General features: G+C 48.6%; 1 long non-coding RNA gene across 4 annotated transcripts; it reads right to left on the reverse strand.

Annotated features, from left to right (window-relative positions):
- LOC110597439 (uncharacterized) lies at nt 1-25,644 on the reverse strand. Of its 4 annotated transcripts, XR_013433702.1 has the most exons (6): nt 10,611-13,074; nt 9,957-10,064; nt 3,974-4,084; nt 3,454-3,518; nt 3,090-3,200; nt 470-1,453 (listed from the first exon to the last, which is right to left on the reverse strand). It is a non-coding gene; the product is annotated as an uncharacterized LOC110597439 (long non-coding RNA). The 4 variants fall into 4 exon arrangements; XR_013433703.1 differs by lacking the exons at nt 9,957-10,064; nt 10,611-13,074 and adding an exon at nt 25,467-25,644 and having other exon boundaries at nt 3,974-4,104; XR_013433704.1 differs by lacking the exons at nt 3,454-3,518; nt 3,974-4,084; nt 9,957-10,064; nt 10,611-13,074 and having other exon boundaries at nt 1-522; nt 1,380-1,453; nt 3,090-3,447.

Consider the following 25,644-nt stretch of genomic DNA (forward strand, 5'->3'; position numbering starts at 1 on the left):
TGAAGAGAAACACAAATGGCATCATGTTTATTTCAAGATGTGTGTTCAGATATATGCACATGGCCCTTTCCCTGACACAATTTACATACATACACACAGAATCATACAATTACGTAAATTCACAAGTAAGCAGGGCAGTGGACGGAGGGAGGATTCAGCACCTTCTCATCACCACCACCCCACATCATGATCTTGACCCACTAGGTGCTGCAAACCCTCTGGATTTGCTATTGGGGGAAAATGACTACTTTTATGCAGGTGAATAGATGAACAATGGGGACTCGGTGGAAGCCTGTAGCAGTGAGATGCTACATCAGTCCCTGAGCATCCTTCCTCAGTCAGATCCTAGAACCAAGGCTTTACATCCAACAGGGATGCTGGAGGAAAGCATTCACACTGGGCAGGTAAAACACCGCCTGAGACCTGGCTGATAGAACTGTAAAGGAGCCAGTGCTTGGGGAGTCTCACCTTGCCTAGAGACTCAGCAGCCTTTGAGTAGCACCACCAGCACACGCTCGCCATCTGCTGGGCATGAAGGGGAAGTTCCATCAGACTCTGGTCCTGCTGGTGGCACAGCTTGCCCAGCAGGGCAGGATTCAGCCCTCTCTGTTCCTGCACACTTTGTGTTCCCAAAGTGCCTGCCTACCTGTCTGCTTGTTAGCCCAGGAATAAGGTGGCACAGCTTTCGAGTGGTCAAAGGAGGACTTTCCAAACATGCTCAGCTCAATCCTAAGCACATGCAGATCTTGTTTATTGAAAAGCAGATTCTTAATCCATGTGCTTGCTGTGTGAGGTGGGGCACAGATTTTGCTTGTTGAACAAGCTCCCAGCAATGCTGATGCTGCTGGTCTGTGGACCATATTTTGAGTCGCAAGACTTTTAGCTCCTTGTTGGAACCCCAGTGACTCAACATGCCTATCACTACTCGGTGACCTGTCAAAGCTTAGCTTTCTTGCTGCTGGGAAGCCTTTTGTTCTACTTCCAGTTGAAACTGAGAACAGCTGGCAATAATGAAATAACTACCACTTAGATACCAGTAATATGCACCTGTCTCAGAGCTAAACACTCAGACATTGTCTAATTCAATCTTTCCCCAAAGTTTCCTTTTATAAAGTAAGTGTTCCTATCCCCATTACATAGATAAGAAAATTGAGATCCAAAAAAGGTATGTCACATGGCCAGTAACTGGCAGATCTCATGTCCAAACTGAGGTCTGAGCTCCTCTGATTCCAAAGCCTGTGCCTAACCAGCCAGTCCCCAGCCTCCCATCAGAGAGCTTGGTGACTTTGTCTTGATCCAGTTCTGCTTGTTATATGAGGGTCTTTCCACCAACCCTCCCTCTTCAGCCTTAATTGTCCCACTTCCTGCTGTACCCTCACCCTGAGCTTGCTCGGTTGTAGTCCACTGGCTGGCAGAAGTAGTTACAGTCATCCAGAAGCAAGGTGGCCATGAACTGGAAGGGAAAGGGAAAAAGCAAATTATCGAGTCATAAGGCCACTCCACCATGAGATCAGACACCAGGGCCCATGAGGCTGATTCTGGATTTGGTCATGTTCCCCACAGCACTGTCCCCCTCCAACCCCTAGTGATACTGGGTTAGATTTTGCTAACCCATACTATTCCCTGAAGTGGATAGATCAGAGACAGCATTTGCACACATCTCATTAGTCTCTATTTTTTTTTATGTGAGTAAACCATAGACCACAGATATGACTCCCCACATGTGAGATACTAAGTTAGGCAGTGAAGGGCCAGGGTGAACCCAAGGCCATCCACACATGTGCCCTGCCTCCAAGGAGCTCAGAGCCCCACAAAGAATGGAGGAAATAATCCTAATCTTTAAGGTTGTTACTACAGAAAGGCAGAGGGTGTTCTGGAAGTCAGCAGAGATGCAAGAGTGAAGAGGCCTTTGGCAAATGGAGGGGAAGGAGAGATGGTTTTATGGTGGTGCTTGGCCTTGGGTCCTAACCCTGTGTGCTGGTGAGAGGATCAGTGGGAGGATTCCTACCCAGAGGAAGCAACTACAGCGACTGAGGGAGAGTCGTGTGGTCTAGTGAAGGGCCTGAGAGTTGTGTTAAGGAGCTTAGATTTGATTACTTATTGACTCATTTGGTAGTGTTGTACTAATCACTTCTCCACACCATTCACAGGGACAAAACAAGGCAGATAAAAAATCCCCTGCCTCCAGGCTTTAAATTCTGGTCTTACAGGCAAAGGCAGCTCCTAAGTGCTTTAAGAAGGAAGTTGATAAGGGTGTGACAGTGTTTGAAGTATGGGGGTGGGGGGCAGCAGAATATACTGTCATCACAATTGACAAGTTTCCCAGGACAAGTCTCCTGTCTGGCAAGTTATTTCTCACTTAATACCAGACATTCGGCTGGGCCTGCCTTTACAAACAGGAGTAGGACCCAGCCCTTTCCTTTGATGGACTTGCCATTGGGGAGGAGACAAACATGCCAGCCAGGCTCTCAGGGTGGGAGAAGAAGCACTGATCTGTGGTGTTGTGAATTTGTGTGGTGTAAATACTGCCGGGGATGACTTCAAGCTATTTAGCAAGACATCCCTGAACATGGACTTGGGAAGAGACCCACCAACCAGCGCTCCGCAGCTGGTGGAGTGGGCTCCAGCGGCCTGCTGCTGAGGTTAGAGGCCTGTAGCAAGAGTGTGGAAACCCAGCAGGAAGCTAATAGCCAGGCCTGGGAGAGAGAGGAAAGGCTTGCAGAGAGGAGACCACTGACCTGAGTTTAAAGGCTGTGTGGGCATTTGTCAGGAGGCCAGGGGAGAAGGGCAGCCGGGGTTGAAAGACTGGTAGAAAGACAGTGATGAGCCCAGCTCTGGGGGCCTGACCACACCCCTGTATGAGGAGGGAGGCCGGTGAGGACCTCTGCTCCTCTATTTAAGAAAATGGAGGACAGAAGTTGGTAACAGGGATGGAGAAGTCAAAGACCAACAGAATCCCAGCCCCTGCCTATGTCCCCGCCTAGGCTTTGGAACTTTTTGTGTCAGAAGCTCATGGCTTTATTTATCCTTTGGGCTCCCCAAGGAGTAACAGATGCTGGAACTCTGCAGAAAGCGCTGATCAGGCTTACCTCATAAAACATATACCTTGAAAGAAGCACCAGGCCCAAGTTGTAGGCAGTAAAGGGTTCTGTCAGCTCCAGAGAGTCCCATCAGGATGTGGAGCAGGAGCCCACCATCACCTGAAGGAGGCAGAGAACAACAAAGAGGGTGACAGGGAGCAGCCTGGGCACCAGGAACCAGGAATTTGTTTGTGAATCTCAAGAAGCAAAGGGGAGAGGTCACAGGCAGACTGGCCACCCACCTGCCCCGAGCCCTCCCATCAGCCAGCTCCAAGGCCCATTCATCCCCACCTCTTGTTTCCCAAGCATCTGACATTAAGGCTGTGGCAGGTGAGAAAAATGAAACCTTTCATTACACGATACCATCTCCTACCTCCACGACCTAAAGCCCAGGTATTTTTATTCCAGAGCTTTCCAGGGTACTGTCATTGTGAACACCTGTAAGTAGAAGCAAAATCTGGGTCTTGTCCAAAACCACCACCCCTTCTACTTACTATTACCCACTGAGGGCCTGTAGAACCTGGTTCCTCAGTCTCCCCAGCCTGACCACCAGCCTCAGGGTCACCCCTCCATTCTTGCCTTCAAATGTTGACTATGACCACCCACCATTCACCACTGGGGAGACCCCATGGGCCACACTGGTATCACACCTCACACCCTTCCCTCCTTTACTTGGAATTTCTGGCCCCCGGCTGTGACCTCTGAATTGCAGGGCCCAAGGGACAGAGATGAAGATACTGTGCATCAAGCCACAGACCGAGGGCACGAAGGTCTCCTAGTTTCCCTTTTCCTCTTCTCTCTTGCTCTGTGGGTCCAGATCTTTCTGAGCATCCCTGGCTTCTCCCACCTCTCACTGAGCCCAGCCACACCCAGCCCTTCAGAGCCTAACTTACTCCTGAGGCTCCTCCCGGGCTCCTCGGGGTCTCCTCTGGTCAGTGACTGAAGCTGCTCTGGCTTCTCGGGGTCTTGCAGGCTGTTGCCGTCTGAGTGAAGAGTCCTCTGGGCTCCAGGGTACAGAGCTGACCTAAGGGCAGCCTCACTTGCCAGAAGCTCTCTACTCCTGTGCTCTGACCTGCTGTCAGCCCCAGCCCCTACACACACACACACAAACACACACACACACACACACACACACACACACACACACACACACATGCACAACCACACACATCCATGTCCATTCCCTGGCTGGGCACTCTGCCCTTCTCACAGCCCAAGGGAGAAAGAGAATAAAAGGCACTCAGGAGTGGGAGGTAGCCACTAATAGGGCAAGGGATGATGGCGGCAGCTCTCAAGAGGGGACAGGAGGAACTCAGGTGGTCAGTACTATGGGGAGGTGACCTCAGAACACATGGCCTCACACTCCTCCCTCTTACCAAAGACACTTCTATCCGAGGAACACTATGCACTGGGACATCACCTGCATCCCCAGGTTTGGCCACCCCCTATCACCTAAAGTTTAAGTCTTCCTCCTTTTTCTGTCACCCTTTTCCATATGGTGAAGTGTTATCACCTTTCTGAGCCTTCTGAGTCCTCTACAAGCCCCCTCCCCACCGCACTCTCCACTCGTTGATGGTCTAAAGGAGTACTGGGGTGACTGGAAACCCCAGGAGCAACCCTCTCCCTCCCCGCTCCCTCCACCAAATTGCACCACTGAGAAATGATTAAAATGATTTGTCCAAATAGCCTCTCTCAGGTAACACCCTTCCCTGGCTTTATAAGAGATGAGGGAAAGAAACCATTTTAGAAGCCAGACTGCTGAATAAAGGAGTCCCAGCAGCCCCCACGTGAAATCGGACTCCACAATAATTCAAGGGCAGCTCCTAGAACCAGCTTCTTTAGAATACAGTGCCTTGTTTTCACCTTCTTTTAAATTTTTTTCTCAGTTGTAGATGGACACGATACCTTTGTTTTGTTTATTTATTTTTAGTAGATGGACACAATACCTTTATTTTAGTTATTTATTTTTTATTTGGTGCTGAGGATGGACCCCAGAGCCTCACACATGTTAGGCAAGTGCTGTACCACTGAGCTACAACCCCAGCCCCTTGGTTTCCCCTTCTGACATGATGGCACCCTGTGGTCCTGCTAAGACTTATAAAGTCATTTGTATGTAAGCCCCAGATCACAAGCTCAGAGTCAGAAGGATTAAGAGACTGGAAAACTCAGCAGAGATAATGGTTGTGTGCAAGCACACCTGGTCACACCTGTAAGCTATATGTGTGTGCCTATACACGTGCTGAGACAGACCTCACTCCAACTGCCCTTGACAGTGTCAGGGAAGATTCCCAGCCAGGATCAGGCAGAAGACAAGGCCTTCCTTGTGAACTCCTCTCCCAATATGTCTGTCCTGTTTCCTAGAGTATCAAGCCAAATCTATTCCAATGGGGCTTCCGGGTTATCCATGCTCCAGGCAGACCCTCCTCATCCAAGATCCACACGCCATTTACTACTCCCATCATCCTGGTCTCCTCTCTCCCGGCCCAGCACACCCTCATATACCCATTCCTGCATCCCTGATATTCCTAGCTTCTTCCTTCACTTCCTGCTCAAACAGAAGTCCCACTTCTGACACCAAGTCTCCCTCTCCTCCTTTCCTCTTCGCCCTCCATGGTGTGCACTGTCCGTTACCACCGACTTCAGCCTGAGAGTTTGGTCTTGCAAAGCAAATTGCAAGTCCTTTCAGGTAATGATAGCTTGCCACCTGGACAGACAGGTGGAACCACAGGAACCTTCTAGCATGACTAGAAGGAGGTTGGGGAGGTGTGAACTGTCCAGCTCCAGGTTCTGGCTGTGGCCCCTGCCAGCTCTCAGGGGCCACTAACAACAACCTTGACATGCATGTGGCCCCTTAGGATTCTTATAAGAGACCCTGGGAAGTCCCTGCAATGCCATTTTGTCCGTAAGAAGCAGGTCAGAGAACAGGACCGGGAACTTTAGGTGAAACCCACAGCAGTTCAGGGTTCTCTGCTCCAGCCCAGCCTGGGAAACTCTTAGGAAGAAAGCATTCGCTGACCACCCTCTCATCCAGCAGACACCCTCTGGACTTACAGATCATATAGACTAGGAAGGAGTTTGCTATAAACATCCCACAACCATAAATTAAGATTGGACCTGGATGCCTCCAGAGTTCGTCTTCCCCAGCAAAACAGCAAAAGGCACAGAAGCCGCCCCACCCCGTCCTTGCCCAACCAACCACATTCACAGAACTCACTGCAGCACAAATCCCTGGCCATCTGCTGAGTGAACAAGCCCCCTGTAGGGTCCTGAAGTTAAATAGGATACCTACCGGAGGGCCAGGAATTATATGTGCAAAAACTGGTACTGCAAGGAATCACACACTTCCACACCCATAACAACAGCCAGTGTTGATTACATCATCACCCTGTGTCATACATGATTCTAAACCCACATACACACTAGTGTATTTTATGCTCACAACAACCCTGCAAGGTAGGTACTATTGACACTCCCTTCTACTAATGAAGAAACCGAGGTACAGAAAGGGTAAGTAGCTTGTTCAGTATCACGCAGCTAATAAGTAAGGGCCAGGGTTCAAACTGAGGCAGTCTGGTTCCAGAGCCCATATGCTTAACAAGGATAGTACCCACTGAACTCTCTCTTCAATCTCTTGACATCATAATTTGTTTTATTTGGATTTAAAGAATCAAAGGGCAGTTCGATGCACATGAAAAGGAAGTCCCAATTTACCAGATCAAAGTAAAAATATTCTTGCTGTTTCTTACTACAATGTTATAAAGTAGCAATAAAAATCCTTCCTTCCTTCTGCCCACCCCCCCAGCTCCTCCCTCTCTCCCTCTTTCTTTCCTGACGTCCATCCATTCACCTAGAACAGAGAGGGGTTTTCAGACCCTTGGGATCGAGCAGTTCTTATGTAGGGAATGAGAGGCCTAGAAAATTGGCCAGTACCCAGCCCCATAGGAACTTTAAACAAAGTCCCTACTCTCCATTGGATTTTAGAAGAGCATCGCTACTCTGTAAACAATGTTGAAAACAGCCACTCTTGATAATGAAAATGAGCTGGGCGGTATCTGGCTCGCATTGATAAGTGCCAACAAGGAGGAAAGTAGTCCTCACCAGGCCCTTCTCTTTCTCCACCCAGGAGTGCCACCAGGGCACCACCCTCTGCCCCCACAGATCCTCTTGATCAGAACCCAGGGAAGTGTCTATCAAAATCAGGAAGGGCTGTGCCTCTCAGGGTTAAAGGTGCAGCCTCTATGGTCTCATAATTTTCAGGTATTGATCTCATCTTTAACTTCACTATATTCTTCACTCAATGTATTCCTCTCACATAATTTAGTTCTTCCTTTGTTTCATTATTATTGTTGTAAGCTGCATCAAAATATTTAGAAAGGGACATGTGGGTAGCTGTCAAAATAAATAAACACGTAGCTCTACAAGTATATTTTGAGCACCTACTAAATTTTGCTGTGGATCAAGTGGCTTATCCAGAGCCAAACCAGTAAGAGGGGTGAGGTCAGGTCATGTACAGACACCAGCTCCTCCAACAGCCCCCAGTACCCAGCTCTCTTGTGAATAGTCTGCTGAACGGTTCTGCTCATTTCATAAAAGTCCCTTAAGCAAATTTCCAATCACAACTCTGGACAGCTATTTCCCAGACTGAGGAAGTTACCCCTGAGTAGAATCTTCCAGAAGACCAGAGGAGGAGAACTGTGTGTGTGTGTATGTGTGTGCACGCATGCGCGCGCGTGTGTGTGCGCATTTATGTTTGCAACAAAATTTTCTTCAAATAACTATGCTTATTTCTCTCTATGTACCTTGATCAGTTCCAATCCCCCAGCTGTACCCTCTTCTCTCCATTTCTTGATGGTGATGTCTTTCTTTAGAAATCAGTGAAAATGGGCAATAGAGCTAGAACCTGAGGGTCCTGGAGGGTCCTGCTGGGAAGCAGGGGAGTGGAGGTCTGGCGCTGTGGGAAAAGGAAAGGGTGCTCCTTGGGTGCCAGGGTGGGAGCCACCCACTGTGGGGTCCCGGGAAGGGTGTTTCAGGATGCAAGAAGCAAGCCTGATCTCCTCTCTGCCCCGATGCAGCCCCAGTCTGCCAGTCAGCCGCTTTCTCCCTGGACCGCAGTAAACCTGGCAGATTGCACATCATCACAGGCCTCCTTCACCAGGTCCGGGGAGGAAGCAGCCTCAGACTTTAGTGGGTCACAATCCGCGAGCAGAAAGCTCATCTTGGGTCTGTTCCTGTTTTGCCCCTAGATGCTCCCAGCTCTTGATGCAGCGTGGGGAAGGTGCAGGGACCAGGCTGCGGGCACCCTCCCCCCCCACCCAGTTAGCCAAGATGAGAGAGTGACTGTAAGGACTGCAGATAAGTGCCTCCCCCAGCATCCCAGCCAGCCTCACAGATGCCACAGTGGTCTTTGTGTGAGGTGGGCTATTACTAACCAGGATAACTAAATCATTCATTTCATTAGCAACAGAGTTTTGCAGATAATTGTGCAAGAGGCAATTATCAGTCATGCACATTCCAGGAAGGAGTGTGATTGGCTGATTTTCAACAGAGCTGCCAGGGGAAATATGAGACATGGCTGAAACCACCGTGGGGCTCTCACCCCAAGATGAGCTGCTCTTCAAAGCTTGTGGCTTTATGGCTTTGAGCTGAGAGAGGAAGAGTGACAGACAGGAAAGCTGAGAGATGCAGAGAGAGAGAGAGAGAGAGAGGGAGAGAGAGGAGATCAGGCTTGCTTCTGGCACAAACGTTCCCAGGTGACCTTGATATTTCTTTCCTGTCTAGAAGAATAACCAACAACCAAAACCCATCATCCTTCATCTCTGCCCCTGTGGCTTTCACAGGCCTGCCTTAGCCATCTTCCTAAAACACTGATTTGATGAGGGAATGGAAAAACATGTTAATTGTCTGTAGGCTTCAAGTGCAGCACAGAACAGTGCCCAAATTCTCCTTGATTACATCAACATATAATGGGATAAATAAAATGCAGTATATTCGTACACTGGAAGACTACTCAGTCATTAAAAAGGAATGAAGAGCTGATACATGCTACCATGTGGATGAACTTGGAAAATACTCTGCTAAATGAAAGAAGTCAACCACAAAAATCACATATTATATGATTCCATTTATACAAAGTGTCCAGAATGAACAGATCTAAAGAGACAGAAAGTAGATTAGTGGTTGCCAGGAACTGGAGGGAAGAAGAAGGGAGGAAATTGGGTGTGACTGCTAGTGGGCATGAGGTTTGTTTTTGAAGTGATGAAGATGTTCTAGTATTGGTTAGTGATGATGGTCACATCAATCCGAATATACAAAAAGCCACTGAATTACATACTATAAAAGATGATCTTTATGGTTTATGAATTAAAAATGTCTTCTCTGAACCCAAGGCACAGGGCACGGTGAGGGCTGCACTTAGCAGAGCAGGGAGAGCTCTCTGTTCCTGGGCACAGGCTCGCAGCACTGTCCCCAAAATAGGACTCAACAGACCCCAATGAAGCTCAAGTCTCGGGGTCCCTTCCAGAGGATTGTGGAGCCAGTCAGCACACAAAACTAGCACTTATTGCAAGTTGGAAGGAGAGAGAAAGCACTCATTCTCTCTAACACTCCTCCCATGCGTTGGATAATCAGATTAGCTCAGAATCCTGAATGGCCCTTCTCCCCAGGCCTGTCCTCAATCACTCATGAGTGAAGGTCCTGGGGCTCTCAGTGTATTGCCACACAGACTGGCAAGTTTCCCCTAAGGGCTGGGCCAAGAAAATGCCCAATGAGATGTTTCTTTATTATTTGAACTCACTCCCACATCTCCAAATCCTGTCACTGTCTGATAAATCACTTGTCCAAAACGAATATTTTCTTAAGCATAGATTCCATGCTTACCTGTAAATTTCACAGTATTATATAAATGCTATTGGAGCATCTCTGAAACCACAACTATGATTATCCTCAAGGCACGTTGGATGCAATTCCAGGAACTGTTGGTCTGTGCTGCAGGGAACAGACATTTACAGAGGGATGAAGCATACATTGGTGGCTCTGGTGAATAGGATAATGTGGACTGGTGTGTGTGGTTTTAGATAAATGTGCTAAATGATTGGTTCTCGTTCCTCACAGCCACCCCTCGAGTGCCTCTCTGGCTCCGTTGCTCCATCTGAAGAGTGAGGGAAAATACTCTCTGGCAGAATTCTCTAGAACATGACTCACTTCTTCCATCACTGAAACTTTACCGTTGAGAAATGTTCTGATTATTATGATTTTCTTCTGCCTATTTATTTTATTTATTCTTATTTTATTTGGCTGTTTATTGAACTGAATTGGGAACAGAAGGAAAACTACCAATAAAGTCACTTTATCAATTTTGAGTATTTCTAAAGACCAATCTGGGGAAGAAAGGAGTTCAGCATCAAGAACAAAGTTTGGGGTCGTCTGTGGACTTGGGTCCCTACAACCCTGGCTGGTGGGACAGGAGCAGGCCCATGGTGTGAAGGGAGCATGGGTCAGAAGGACTTGGCCCCAGGTTTGTCACTCATGTACCCAGCAGTCCTGGGGAGATCCTGTTCAGGGCCTCCGTTCTCTACCGATGAAAGGAAGTATCTAGAACAGGTGACCTGCTCTAGGCTCCAGGCTGTCTTGCATCAGGGAAGCATTTGTTGACTCCACACCTACCAACCAAGAGGACAAAGTTTCAGAGCACTGAGTGGCTGTCCTCTCGTGTGTCACCTGTATGTAGAGGCAGCAGCAGGCTTACTGCTGAGATCTGTTGGGTACGTACAGAAGAGGTGTGAGGATCTCATCTTCACCGAGGTCCCAGTTGCTTTGGTGGATAACACTATCTACACATGTCTGAGGAGGGCAAGCTGGGTGGGGACATGGGTGCATGTGGCCCAGGGATGCTGGGGGCTTAGTCAGGTTGCCTAGGACAACCCAGAAAACCCAGGTTCACAGAGGACCTCTGCCAGGGCTATAGGGCGAGTAGCATCACAGGGTCCTTCTGAGCTGTATGGCCATCTTCTTCCAATGGTCAAGCCAGGGCTGCTTAGCACCAGAACTTTCTCTCCCTCCCTAAAAGTACCCATTAAAATGCAATCCTCTGTGTCCTCCTCCCCCAGCCTCCCACCATTCTGCTTTCTGCTCTATGAGCTTGATGACTCCAGGTACTTCACCTAGCTGGAACCACATGGTGCTTACCCTTTAATACCTGGCTTATTTAACTTAGCAAATATCCTCAAAGTCCATCCATGTTGTATAGAGTGTCAGTATGTCCCTTCTTTTTAAGACTGAAAAATATTCCATTGTATGTACACACACACACACACACACACACACACACACACACACACACACACACCATGTACACAACACTTTCTTAATCCTTTCATCTATTGATGGATATTCGGTTGATTCCATATCTTCACTAATATGAATAAAGCTGCAAAGGACATAGGAGTGGACATCTCTCTTTGTCATCATTTCCTTTGGCTATTACCCAAAATTGGATTGTTGGATCATATGATAGTTCTGGCTTTAATCTTTTGAAGAGACTCCATAGTGTTCTCCATGATAGTTGTACCAATTTGCATTCCCACCAACAGAACCCAAGGGTTACCTTCTCTCTGTGTCCACTCCAATTTTTGTTAGTTTCTGTCTTTGATGATGGTCATTCTCGTAGATGGAAGGTGACAACTCATGTGGTTTTGATTTGCAGATCTCTGATGATTAGTGATGTTGACTGTTTTGTTGTTGTAGTTCATTGATCTCTTGGCTACTGTAAGTCTTCTTTTGAGAAATATCTAATAAGGTTCTGTGCTCATTTTTTAATCAGATTATGTTTTCTTACTATTGAGTTGTTCAATTCCTTTTATATTTTAGATACTAATCCATTATTAAACGTCCGCTTTAGAAATATTTTCCTTTATTTTTCAGGTTGTCTCTTTCACTCTGTTGGTTGCTTTTTTTAAATTTTGTTTTATTGTTTATTTATTTATTTTTTTCTGTGCAGAATTTTTTTTAGTTTGATGCAATCCCATTGGATCTGTAGATCACTTTGGGTGATGGAGACATTTTTCACAGTATTATTACTTCCAATGACACAGGACACTTTCCCATTTGTGTTTTATAATAATTTTCAGTATACAGATCCTTCACTTCCTTGGTTAAATTTATTCCTAAGTATTTTATTTACTCAGGTCTTCTCCCTTTTATTCTTGGGCTAGGTAAAGGTTCATCTACTTCCTTTATCTTTTCAAACAACCAAATCTTAGCTTCATTGTTCTTTCCCATTGTTTTCTACTTTTTTCAATGATCTCTTTTCTGATATTTATTATTTCCTTCCCTTGGCTAACTTAGGGCTGGGTTTTTCTCTTTTTCCTTGTTTCTGTAGGTGTATGATTAAGTTGCTTGTTAGTGATGCTTTTGTTGCATCTCATAAGTTTTGGTGTGTTCTGTTTTTATTTTCTTTGTCTTAAAATGTCATTTTTTATTCCCCTTTTGATTTCCCTTTTTAAATTATTTACTTATTTTTTTTTTGGATGTGCAGTGCTTAGAATCAAACCTGGTCCTCACTAGGCAAGCACCACCCCTGATCCACACCCCCAGACCTCCTTTTGATTTCTTCTTTGCCCCACTGGTAGTCCAGAAGGACATCTTTTGATTTCCACGTTTGTGGACTTTAACTTTTCTGCCATTATTGACTTCTAGTTTCATTCCAATGTGGTTGGGAAAAATACTTGATAGGATTTCAATCTTCCTAAATGGGTTAAGAATTGTTTTGTGGTCTCATATATGATCTATCCTGGAGAATGTTCTGTGTGCACTAGAAAAGAATATGTGTTCTGCTGTGGTTGAATAGAACGCTCTGAGTTTGCTAGGTCCATTTGATCTATAATGTTAACTCCATGCTTTCTTTATTGATTTTCTGTCTGGATATTCTATCCATTATTGAAACTGGAGAGTTGAAGTCTCCTATTATTATTGCATTGCTATCTATCTCTTTCTTCTCTTCTGCTAATATATTCTTTATATATTTAGTGACTCCAATGTTGGGCACATATATTTATGACTTTATCATTCTATAATGACTTTTTTTTTCTCTTGCAACAGTTTTTGTCTTAAAATCTGTTTTCTCTGATGTAAGTGCACTCACTTCTGTTCTCTTTTGGTTACTATTTCGTGGAATATCCTTTTCCATTTCTTCACTTTCAGCCAGTTGTGTATCCTCAAGACTGAAGTGAGTCTCTTGTAGGAATCATACTGTTGGATCCTGTTTTTTAAATATCCACTCAGCCCTTCTGTCAAACTTCTGAGGCTAGATCAGTAGGAACTGTCCAGCACTGAGACTGACTGGGGCTCTCCTTCACCCCCATGCAGGGCACCTCTCTCCATAGTGAATGGCACAAGCTATGGAGAGGTTACAAGGATAATGTGAATCCACCTTCCCTTCCTCTCTAATGTGTCTCTTCCTATCCAGGCCTTGTAATCCCTCACCTGGATTCTTAGCTCTTGTGAAGGAATTTCTGTGTCTGGATGGTTGTTCAAATTCAAGTTTCAGTGATGGAAAGAGTGCTGCAAAGTCATCATCACCATCTTGCTGAGACCATTCCTTGTTGCCTGGCATGATCACCCACATGATCCCACTACCTAGAACCACACATACTTGGTAGACACTCCAGTAAAGCTTGCTGATTGAATGAATCCAGGTGATGACTCTATTTATTGTCTTACCTTGGATTTGTACTGGGTCATGCTGCTGGGCGTTCAGCAAGCTTAGCTGGGAGCAGCCAATGCCTTTCCCTCTATGGCCACTAGGGGGTCAGATGTGTCATGTGTTCAGACAACACCAGTTGGTTTGGCGCCGCCTATAAAGTCACCTTGGGTGTCTGGGCAGAACAGAATACTAAATGGCTCTGTCAGGATCCGTCTACCTCACAGGTCACCATAGAGGTACGAGGTGCAGAAAGGGCATAAAATGCAAGTCCTGTATGCTCATGCTGAGTGCGAAGGGTGAAACTAGAGTGGGCTCCCTTTCTCTGTTGCCCCTATAGTGGGGATCCCAAGTCATGTCACCTTTGGGGAAGATAGTCTTGGGATCTGCTTCCTCCATTTCACTCCCCAAAGTGAAAGAGGCAAGGATTCCTTACTAGAAAATTGCCAAAAAGTAGCAACAGGCCTGAGCAGTGGAACAGAAGGAAAAGGACCCCTTTGGGGGCCCATGAGTGGGTAGGGGTCAGGATAGGCAGGGCCAGGGCCAAGCTGAGCTTGTGTGTGAATCCTTGTCCCATCTCAGCTGATCCTCCAGGCACCTCTGGGAGGTGAGAATCATTAGTCCAAATTTTCACATCAGGAAACTGAGGGTCAGACTGGTTAGGAAACTAGTCCAGAGTCTCACAGCTGACATGGGACCAAGCCAGGCCTCCAGCACAGGGTAGGCTGGTTTCACAGTTTCTGCCCTGCTCCCCGTAGGTCTGCCAATCAAGAGGAGACCAAGGCTTTGGAAATGAGCAAACTCTGGTGGTCTGGGGGAAGGTAGTGGAACCCCCAGGGGAGATCCTGGTTCACTGCTAAACATCCCTCAAATCTCATGTAATTCTCATAGACAGTCAGCAGAGGTGGGCAACTTAATCAAGGAAATAAGGAAAGTCAAGGAAACAGGAGTGGTCAGGTAAAGTGCACTGCCCAGGGCTGACCACTCATAAGCAATAAAATCTAGTGACTTTTTTTACTGGGGGTCAAGCAATGGAGGAGAACACATGCCATCCATCTCCTGAGTCCCAGGGGCACTAGACATGCTCAGGACTTCTCTGTTTCTTACTCTGGTTCCTCCTGTGTATGGTGGGAGGCAGTCACCTCCACTACCCTTCACCCGGTCTTCAAGATGCCAATTAGCCTGCTCCACTCAGGCCTCGAATGAAAAGGTTAGAGACATAAAGAAAACCAAACTGTGGGCCTAAAAAAAAGAAGGGTGTAAATTCTGAGTTTTTTTTTTTCAAGGATTTTGATAGAACATAAGGGCTTTTTGGTGGTGGGGTTTTTTTTGTTTGTTTGTTTTGTTTTGTTTTTTGCAGTGGGGAGGCGCAGGGTACCAGGGATTGAACTCAGGGGCACTTGACCACTAAACCACATCCCCAGCCCTATTTTGTATTTTTAAAAATTTTTTTAAATTTTTTTAATATTTATTTTTTAGTTGTAGTTGGGCATAATATCTTTATTTTATTTATTTATTTTTATGTGGTGCTGAGCACTGAACCCAGGGCCTCACACATTCTAGGTGAGTGCTCTATCACTGAGCCACAACCCCAGCCCCCCTATTTTGTATTTTATTTAAAGACAGGGTCTCACTGTGTTGCTTAGCACCTCACTTTTGCTGAGTCTGGCTTTGAACTCATGATCCTCAGCCTCCTGAGCTTCTGGGATTACAGGAGTGCAGCACTGCACCCGGTGAACAATGAGTTTTCATAGAACAAATGCTAAGTATTTTCCTTTTTTCTTCTTTCCTCCTCAACCCCTACTCATTTTGATTCCAGGAAACAAACAGAATCAGCCGAGCGCTGGCCCCATGCTAGGCAGGGGTGAGGCCAGGGGTGGGGAAGCTGGGCCCCTGGATGGGAAGAGCAGCAGCACACAGGTTAGGTGAGAGTGAGGGTCATGCTGGGACACGTTCTTTCCACTTGGTAGCTATGAGTGACCTCAATATTGGGACGAGGCTGTCTGAGGAAAAGTCTCCCATGTCCACCATGGGCTCCTGGTCGGAGAAAGTGACAGGGCACCTGGAGCCACAGAGTCCTCACTTTCTTAGGGCCAGGTTTATGTTTCCAGGTGATGAGATGGCGATGGGGCTCCATCTCCCTGTGCCAGTTCCCTTCCTGTGGGCTCACATGGGGAAGGGACAGGTGGCAAGGGACCGTGTCCTCCTGCCCCATTAACTGACAAGCATCTCTCCTGGATAAGAAAACATGGATTTCTTTATCTGAAGCACATGCTCGGACCCCTGCCTGCTCAAGCCAGCACCATTGCTTCTCCTACTGCACCTGCAAGAAAGCTTTCTTCAGCTGATTCTCCTTCTCTAAGGCTCTCAGAGGTCTCCAAGAGTCCTCCTGATCACAGAGGTCAGCAGCCCCCAGCCCTATTCTCCCTAATTAACTGGAAAAGGGAAGATCAGGTCATTACGGATCAGATGGTCAGGAGCACACAGGTATCCCACTTCTCGGATCCGGGTCTTGCTCCTGAGACAGAGGTTACTGCATTTTAAGGATGGGTTTTCATTTTAAACTTTAACACAAAATTTTCCTTTGTGTAATGGCTCGGATGGGAGGTGTCTCCCAAAAGTTGCTGACACGTAGTGGGTGCCCCCGACACAGCAGCGCTCAGGAACCTCCACAGGTGCAGGCTGTTGTTGCTCCCAAGTGTGATGATCTGTGATCCTCCTTCTCTTGCCAGAGGATTCTCTGACCCTGACAGAGGCAGCGCCAGCCCCTGATGTGGGGAAGAGGGGAAAAGAATGCAGATGGGAACAGGGTAGAGCCATCAGGGTGACCCCTTGAAGGCCCTTCAGCATATGAAATCAGTAGCCAATTAGAAAACTAAGCTTCAGGTGGCTTCTGATGGGGCTGGACACAGATGATAGGTACTCTGCTTCCTGTGTGTTATGGCTTGGGTGTGAGGGGTCCCCCAAAGGCTCCCAGGCGAGGCAGTGTGAGAGGGTTCAGAGGGAAATTACGGGGTTGTGAGAGCCTTAACCCAGTCAGTGTGTTAATCCCCTGGTGGGATTCACCGAGTGGGAACTAGAGGCAGGCGGGGGTGTCTAGAGGAGGTGGAAATTGGAGGGCGTGGCTTTGGTATATATTTGTATCTGGAGAGTGGAGACCTTGCTCTCTCTGCTTCCTGGTCATCATGGGAGCTGCCTTCCTCTGCCCTACTCTTGTGCCTTGGTGGTCAACCTCGCCTGGAGCCCCGAATGGAATGGAACCTGGTGTCTATGGACTGAGACCTCTATAACGGTGAGCCTCCAAGTAAACTTTTCCTCCTCTACAATTGTTCTGGTCAGGATCTTTTAGTCACAGCAGGAAAAAAAAAACTGACTAAAACACTTTGTGACCCGAAGCTCCAGACCACTACCACCAGAACTCTGTCTACCCCAGAGGTCATGGAGGGCAAGAGCACCAGGCCTGATACCATGAGAGGGGTTCCAGACAGGGGAAGGGAGCTCACAGCAGAACCTGGGCATCTTCCCAGGGGCTCTGTGGATGGTGCCCCTGGTGCTGGGCATCAGCTGCCTCAGCAGGCGGCCCTGGGGCTGTGCTGTGGAGAGCCAGGGCTGAGAGGTGGATGTTGTTCCTCCAAGGGCTCCTGTGTTGAAAACTCAGACCCCAGGTGACAGTATTGAGAGGGGTCTGGTGGGAGGTCCAGGGTCAAAAGTGATTAAGGGATCTCCCATGGAATTCTGATTACTTTGTTTTTCCCCCATTGATTCTTTTTAATTATACATGACAATAGAATCCACTTTGACATGATTATAAAAGCATGGGATATATCTTGTTCTAATTCCAAACCCAGTACCTCTTCTTTTCCTTCCCTCTCTCCACCCCTGGCTCCCTTCCCTATATTGATCTTTCTGCCATTTACCCATAGTTTGTTTTTAATTAATTTCTTATGGATGTACTCACTGTCTGATTAGAACTTGTGAGAGGATTGTTATAAAATCTGAGCATGACCCCCATCCTACCTCTGTCTGGCTCGTTTTGAGATGTGATCCTCCCCTGCTCCCACCCCACATATGCTCCCATGGCCTGCCAAGGGGACTTCACCAGAGTCTGCTTTGTGCTGCTTGGACTTTCAACTCTAAAACTGTGGACTTAGTAAACCTCTCTTCTTTATAAAATTATCCTTCCTCAGGTATTTTATTCTGGCAATGAAAAGCTGACCAATACAACCAAATTCTAGAGGTGAAACTTATTTGCCTGGCCCAGAGTGTACCTGGGATGCATGGAGTTTTGATGAAGCATACAAGCTCTACACTTCTTCACCCCAAAGTCAGAGAGAAAGAGGTCCAACCAATCTCCAGACCTAAGCAAACCATTTCTCCTAAGGAGCCTCATCTATAGCAATAGGAAATGCCCATGGGTGACCTGCTCAAGTGATTCTATGACATTTAGCACTGGTATGTAAGTTGTCCACAAAATGACCCCAACTATGATAGGCTACTTTGGAAGTCTGAAACTCATCAACACTTGACAAGCACACTTTGAATGTATCCAAGGAGAGAATGGCAGGTTCCTTGAGTCATGAAAACTTAAGTGAGTCTCATCCTCAGGGATTTCTTAGAGTGGCCATTGTGTGAGCTCACCCAACGTCTTGTTCTCTCTCCTCCCTGCCTCAGGTGCATAACCCTCCTCACCCTAGAATGTTCAGGTGGGAGGAGGCCTTGTTTAATTCCCTCATATCCCATGCACACCCAGACAGGGCAGGGGCCACGCTCAAGTTCACACAGGACTCAGAGGCGGAGAAGAGACGGGAGCATAATCCTGCTCTCCCCAGACACACTCTTCTGACCTGTCAATTCCCATCTTTCCTTTTCTGTCTCCCTTTACTGCCACCTCTACCTCCTGACCTCCACTGAAGTGGTCTTTCCTCTTCCTTCCAAAAAGCATGAGAACGGAAGGACATAAAGAAGCAGACAAATAAAAAGATGGGGAGAGGAATCAAATTAACATTTTATATGATAAAATGTGCCATTCCACATCAGAGCAAATCCCTAAAAGATGGAAAATGTATTGCCTTTGTGTTCTGCATGAAATGATTGAGGGCGCTGTGGAAGGAAGAGTGAAGACGTTCCAGACCCTCCGCCACTGTTTGTCTCCTGCATCACATGTGTGTGCAGATATATACTCATGAAGCACGAGGCTGGGGGAAGTCAATTGACCTATGTCTTCCCCAGAGAGAGACCTTCAGAGTATCACTCATGGAAGCAAAGGACTTATAACTGTTGCAGGAAGGTATAAGCCCAGCCTCCAGGGTCACATAATAAAACTCCATTATAAACAGATTTTAGGAAGACAAAGCCCAGAGAAGTGAAGACACTTGCCTAAAGCCATCAGAGGAAGTTAGTTCCAAATCCTAGGATAGAAATCTGCTCTCCATGTACTGTCCAATGGAGTGATTAGTACAGTTTAGGTATGATTTTTCCCGTGTTTTCCACTGGTGGGCACCAAAATCTTTAAAATAAAATGAAAACAGAATGGAAAAGACAGAGTAGAATAGAATAGAATAGAATAGAATGAGGTAGATGAAATTAGAAGGCAGGATAAGTGTTATTTCCCAAAGCATGTGTTTCACATGTATGCCCATGTGGGCACATGGACACACATGTATATTCACTCACATGTACACAGGTGTGTGCCCTCTGCGTCAATGGATCTGCATCACAAAACATTTGAAGGCTACTAGTTTAGCCTGGAGGTAAAGTATATAGTCCTGGTTCTCAGTAAACTTTTGGACAATTGATTTTACCTTTCTGAAATTTGGCTTTCTATAAATTGAGGATAGTGATAGAGTCTATCTAACAAGATGCAGGAAGTGGACAGACACAATCCATGTAAGGTGTGAATCCAGTTCAGGACACCATGACATTGTGACACTGTAAATGCCAACTATTAAATACACACAGGCTGGTGTAGATGTGCATGTGGGCATAGACATGGGATGTCCAGGTAGGTGTGAACATAGGGGTAGGTGTAGGGAATGTATCTACACATGCATATAAAGGATCCAAAATCCAAGGGAAATAAAAGACCCCAGCAGTCGGCCCCCATAAAGACGCCAGCTATGTGGGAGGAATCAGTGATACTAAAAGAGACACCTGTCCACGAGTAGGGTACACACCTGAAACCCATCATTCCACCATCCGTGTTCAAGTGCTGCCTGGTGCCTGCTTATATAAGCGTGTTTAAAGGGTTGGTTCCCTCCACAGGAGAATGGGCAGTTTGGGGGTCACCTGATCAAGAAGGGGAGAAGGGGAGATCCTGAAGATGAATCTCGCCTCCTTACTTACTCTGCAGGGCTTAGGGGTCACTGTCTTCCTCCATTAGCTGCTTTCTCCCAGGACAGCTGGAGAAACGAGGGACTGGGGAATTTGCTGCCTCGGGAGACCCGCAAGGGGGAGAGCTGAAGGGCAAGGATGCTGCTGCTGTCGCTGCTCCGTGGTATTTATCTATTTTCTGTTCGCGAGTAAATTCTCAGCCCCCTGAGGAAGGATGGAGTTGGGGGAAGGATGCAGAGCTTGGAATCTTTTGCATCCAGGGACGTGAGTGGGATTTTATATTTAGCGGATGACTCACCTCCAAGCTCATTAGTCACTGCCTCCCAGCTCCATTCTGGCAGGCGGGATGCTGGGGAGCTTAGTGGGGTGAGATCAGACAGGATGTTGGGAGAAAGAGTGAGAGAGCTCCGGGGGGAAGAGACTGGGAGACCCAAAGGAGAGGAAGGGAGATTAGGGCCCCAGAGCTGAAAGCACAGAGAAAGTCAGACTCAGCAGAGAAGTTCCAGGGCAGCAGGGGACACAGGCTCAGCATGGCCTCATGCACCCCGCCCCAGGGGAGGGAGAGAAGATGAGGGCAAGGCCCAGGACACCTGGATCGTTTCCAGCCCTCCAAGTGGTCATCTCTCGCTCTGCAGGATGTTCATGTGCTCAGGCCTCCTCTATGGGCTGCCCACGGCAGTGACTGTCTAGTGGACAGTCTAGCACAGTCTAGTGGCCAGAGCAGAGTGTCCCTAGGATGCATCTGGGTCAGAGGCTTAAACAGGGCAGATAAAGACAGCATTGTGAAGGATGCTCTGTGTCATGAGAGGGAAAGGAACCTGTGGGGTTTAGGGCCAAGGATCTCAGCATGGACTCGGGCCACTTGTGTCAGAAGACCTGGAGAATTCCAGCACCTTGAAGTGCTAGCCCCCATCCAGGCCCTGTTCCACCTGACTTCCTCTGGGCGGGTCCAGAGACGCTGCCCTCATGGAGTGCAGGTGCTTCTCAGGCATATTCAGGGGCAAACCCCAGGTCTACTGCTGCATTGCAGCCTCCAGAGGCTCAACTTCTAGTGGACATGGGATGGGAGCAAGCTGATGGGCTTCTCTGAGCCTCAGTTTACCATGAGAAATGTGAGGTGCCCACTTGAAAAGGATTGTTTAGATTTTTTCAATAAAGGAAAGGAATATAAAGTTAGCTTATTGTGTTTTTTTTTTCTCCAGAAGAAATCTACATACTTCTTCATAGAACGGGGTCAGGCCACGGGAGAGAAAAAACAAACCCGATCAGATCCCCAGCTTCAGCAATGGCAGGTGTTGTCCTGAAGCAGACTCCCTTTCTCACTACGGCCCTCATGGTAGGTATCTCACTGCCAAGGACAGGAGACAGAGGCTGAGCTGTATCCATGGCTGGGCAGCCATCACTAACTGTCAGGACTCGAATTCAGGCCCAGAGCCCACATGTGACAGCCCTTCCAACCATCACTTCCCTCTGTACTAGATTCCTCCAGGTCACTTAACAGACCTACCAGGCCCTTGCAAATATACTCAGGTATCAGCTTTGCCCTCAGGCCAGCCCCCTCTTCGTTCTCCCTTCTATCCATCATGCCCCTAATTTTGAAAAGGCTCCTTTAGGTTCTCCCTGGACTTTTGGCCCATTTCCTTTAATTCCTGGAGCTTTGTAAAGCTTTATAAAGTTTCTTCCTGACATTCATGGCTTTCCTGGACTCTGGGCTCCTGAGAGCCAGGGTTGTGACTTTTCACTTTTCTGCATTTGTCATAACTTAAAGATCTGTACCCAGAGAAATAGCCCTCATTGACAGGTAGACCAGCCAAGCATCGAGCGTTCTGGAAGGGCCCTAGCTAGAGCTACACAGCCCACCTCAAGTCTTTGCTGCCTTCTGCTGTCTGTAGAGGTGATTGGTGCTCCTCGTCTGCCAGGGGCAGCTGCTGGCAGGAAACGAGGGCTCACCCCTCAACACAAAGCAACAACATCCTTACTTACCCCAAACCTAGCAATGCAAGGAAACATGATTAACCCGGTTACCAGACAGGTGCTGGCCGTCCAAGTGGCTGAGGCACGACAGTGGCCTGGCATGCGGCCATCCTCCTACCTGCAAATGATAACCTTGCCCCTCGTGTTTTTAATGGTGTCCGCACCCATTGTGTCCTCACAATGGTACCCCAAGAAGCGGAGCAATCTGCCCCCCTTGGTAGGGAAGGTGCACAAACAGGGAGGGTGGCTGACCCAAGGTCACACAGCAAGTTGGTAGTTCAACAGGATTCAAACTTGGGCCCAGGACCTGTCCTCAGCTCCACCACTGGGAGTAAAGATGACCCGCAGCTCTCAGGCCCCCGCTGGGAATGGGCAGAGGGGAAGCTAGGCTGGTCTCCTTCCCCGGAGCCTGCCTGTCTGGCTCACGTCTCAAACATCCAGGCGATGGGTGCCTGTCCTGGCACTGTGCCCTGGCAACCTCACACACCTCTCTGTGCCTGATGTTGGGTGGTCTGAGCACAGCCAGAGGCAGGGGGTACAAAAAGCCACCTCATCCCCAGCCTGCACGGAGGTGGGGTGGGTCCACTGAGGTTTTTTTTCCTTTTTAATAATGTTATTATATTTTTATGCCTTTATTTTATTTATTTTTAGGTGGTGCTGAGGCTGGAACCTGGGGAGCGCTCCCCCAGGAGCCCCAGCCCAGCCCCTCCACTGATTTTTAAGATCAGTGCTGACTCCCTGCCACGGGGGAGAGACCTGGTGGGGAGCGGAGCTTGGGGGAGTCGGGCAGCAGAGCAGGAAGCAGCCCACACGGTCTGCCAAGGAGCCCCATCAGGACCCAGGGGAACCTTGGCCACGCTGGAGGGGAAGGGCACTAGACTTCAGTGTCCACAGAGCAGGAGATCAGGGGCAAACGCTGTGGCAGTCCTGAATCACCCCCACCTCAGGAATGACGGCCCAGGGACCCCTGTTTGGGGGAGAGCTAAATGACAGGGGCCAAGGAAGCCTGTCACAGGTGGTGTGTCAAGACCCACCCTGGGGCCTCCACTCAGCCTGCTGCAGCCTGCTCTCTGCCCCTGCCCCCTCTACCTGTTCCCCCCTCTCTTCCCAGCTCCCTCACACACTTGCCAGGCCAGCTCCATCCTGGGCTTTCAGAGTTCCATGTCACTCAGCTCCTATGTCACCCAGGTCCCCGAACTGGGATGAATTTTCCAATTCACATGCCACCTGCTCAGTGATGCCTTCTCTCATCTCTCCAGCCAGAAGTCAGCCCTCTCCTGGTGTGATACTGCCACCTCTCCTAAGGACATGCCACATAGCCTGAGGACCAGGTAGACATTGAAGGACTGCTCTCCTAACATGGTATTTCAGTTTTTTCTTCCCCTGCACAAGGTTTGGTATATAATAAGTGTTCAATAAATATCTGTTGAATGACACACAAAATATTATCTACATATCATTGTCCTCTTCTCCTCATATCATGATAAACATTAATCCTTCTTCCAGACTTTCAAACAAGTCAGACATTAGGTAGAACTTCCCAACCTGAGCTCAAGGTTGTAAAAGTAAGGAAACTAAGCTATATCCAAGCAAAACATTCTCACTTGGGTTATCTCAACCAATTTCCAAGTCATCCCTAGAAGATAAGACTTATCATCTCCTGTCATTGATGAGCCAAGTTGTAACCCAGGGAAAATGGTGCAACTTGACCAAAGTCCCTGTGGGGAAGTAGAGGAGCTGGAACTCGAACCCAGAACTGTTTGATGCCAGAATCTGGAATCTTCCTGATGGGCTGGGAGGCTTCTCAGATGTGAGGTTCTGGAAAGTGTCACCAAGGCAAGGTGGGGACCTCTCCCTCTTCCTCTTTATGATGGTTTTTAAGGAGGAAAAAAGACTTCCTTCCATGTAACTTAGGTCAGAGTGGGCTTGAAGGCACAATGGGTGACATGATCTCACAGACTTACCCTCTTTTATGACTCATATTTTAAGACTTTGAATCAAGTGATGGTCCCCGGGTAATGCACCCTAACAGTGAAACTGACCAAGCAGAGCATTCCTGTGGGATTCTTAAATCAGAGGTACGTGGAGTCCAAGACCGTGTGTGGGTGCTCTGGCAGGTAGAATAAAGCCACAGTTCTCTAAAGAGGTAGGTGGTGGTACACAGGAGGAAGACTCTAGTTGGTGCATAAGGAAGAAAATTCTAGAAGTGACTGACAGGGAAAGGGAGTTTGCAAGGAGTCTCTTGGAGCTGAGCAGAGCAGGGAGTGGTCCTGGGTAGTCACTGGGGGCTCTTCAGCTGTTCCCAATGTGCCCCTCAGTCTTGGCAGCAGCATCACAAGAGAAATAGAAGAGCTGCATCCCAGGGACTGGCATCCACCATCACTGGCACGTGCTCTCCTGGGGCCTGACCTGATGCCTTGTGCCTACTGCAGAGGGCACAGAACCTGACTGGTAGGTGACAGAATCAGAGGTACTTGTCCCTTGGAAAAGGGCCAAAGAGAAGCAGGTGGCCTCTTCCTGGTGATGGAGAGGAAATCTCCAGGCCCTGGAGAGGTGACCAGAGGCCTTGGCTCTGGGCGGAGCCAACTCCCTCCAGACAAGGACCATGTTGGATCAGCCTGGACCAAAAGGATTTCCCTGAGGGCTTCAGAGACCCCCATGAAACTTCCTCCCCTTGGTCCCACTTTTCTCTGGTGCCTCTGCCCATCCCTGCCAGCACCTGGCCCCTCCTCTGAAGACTTGCTGGGAGACGCTGGGGAGACCAGACCTCTGGTCGTGGAGCCTCCAAGTGCCCCTGGTCTCTGACAGCCTCCAACCTGGCCTGGCCCCAATCACCAACCCTTATGCCACAGCGGGATCAGCAGTCTCGGAGTGTCCCAGTCTAGCCCTGCGAATGCTCACGGTGCAGCCACACACCACTTCCCAATGGAGCCCCAGAACGCCCCCAGCTTTCCGGACACTCAGGTCCAGGTGGATTCAGAGCCTCGGAATCACCACCACCCTCAAACCTGACCCAGCCCGCTGCCAAGGGTCTGCACGCCAAGCAGGGTGAAAGGACTTCCGGATGCCCCAAATCAGACCGCACCAACGGTCCCCAAGCCGAACCGGCCACCGCTCCTCCCCACCCAGCCCGGGCCAGCTGCCCAGAACCAAGCTCCGCGCGACAGGCCTCAGGCCATGAATCCAGCGCGGGGGCGTGGGGACCGGGGCAAGCCGAGCCCTGCCCGGGAGCCCCTCTGCTCCACGCTCCCAAGGGCCGAGCGGGGGTTGCACTGCAGCGGGCGCCCAGCCCCCGCGAGTAGGGCGGGCCCAGGTGCCATCCGCGGCGGACGGCGGAGACCCTCGAGGCTGGACCAGAACAGTGCGCAGGCTGGAACCGCACTCACCATAGCCCGCGGGCTCGGCTCCGGCCCGGCTTGGGCTCGCGGCTCGCGGCTTCCAGCTGGCGGCTCCGGCTGGTGGCTCCGGCTCCGACTCCGGCTCTGGCTCCCAGCGCGCTGCGCAGCTCGGACGGCACGGCTAGTTGGTCCCAGCCACGCGCCTAGCTCCTTGAGGGCGAGTGCG

The sequence above is a fragment of the Ictidomys tridecemlineatus genome, unplaced genomic scaffold, assembly GCF_052094955.1.
Source record: "Ictidomys tridecemlineatus isolate mIctTri1 unplaced genomic scaffold, mIctTri1.hap1 Scaffold_631, whole genome shotgun sequence".
Classification (NCBI taxonomy): Eukaryota; Metazoa; Chordata; class Mammalia; order Rodentia; family Sciuridae; genus Ictidomys; species Ictidomys tridecemlineatus.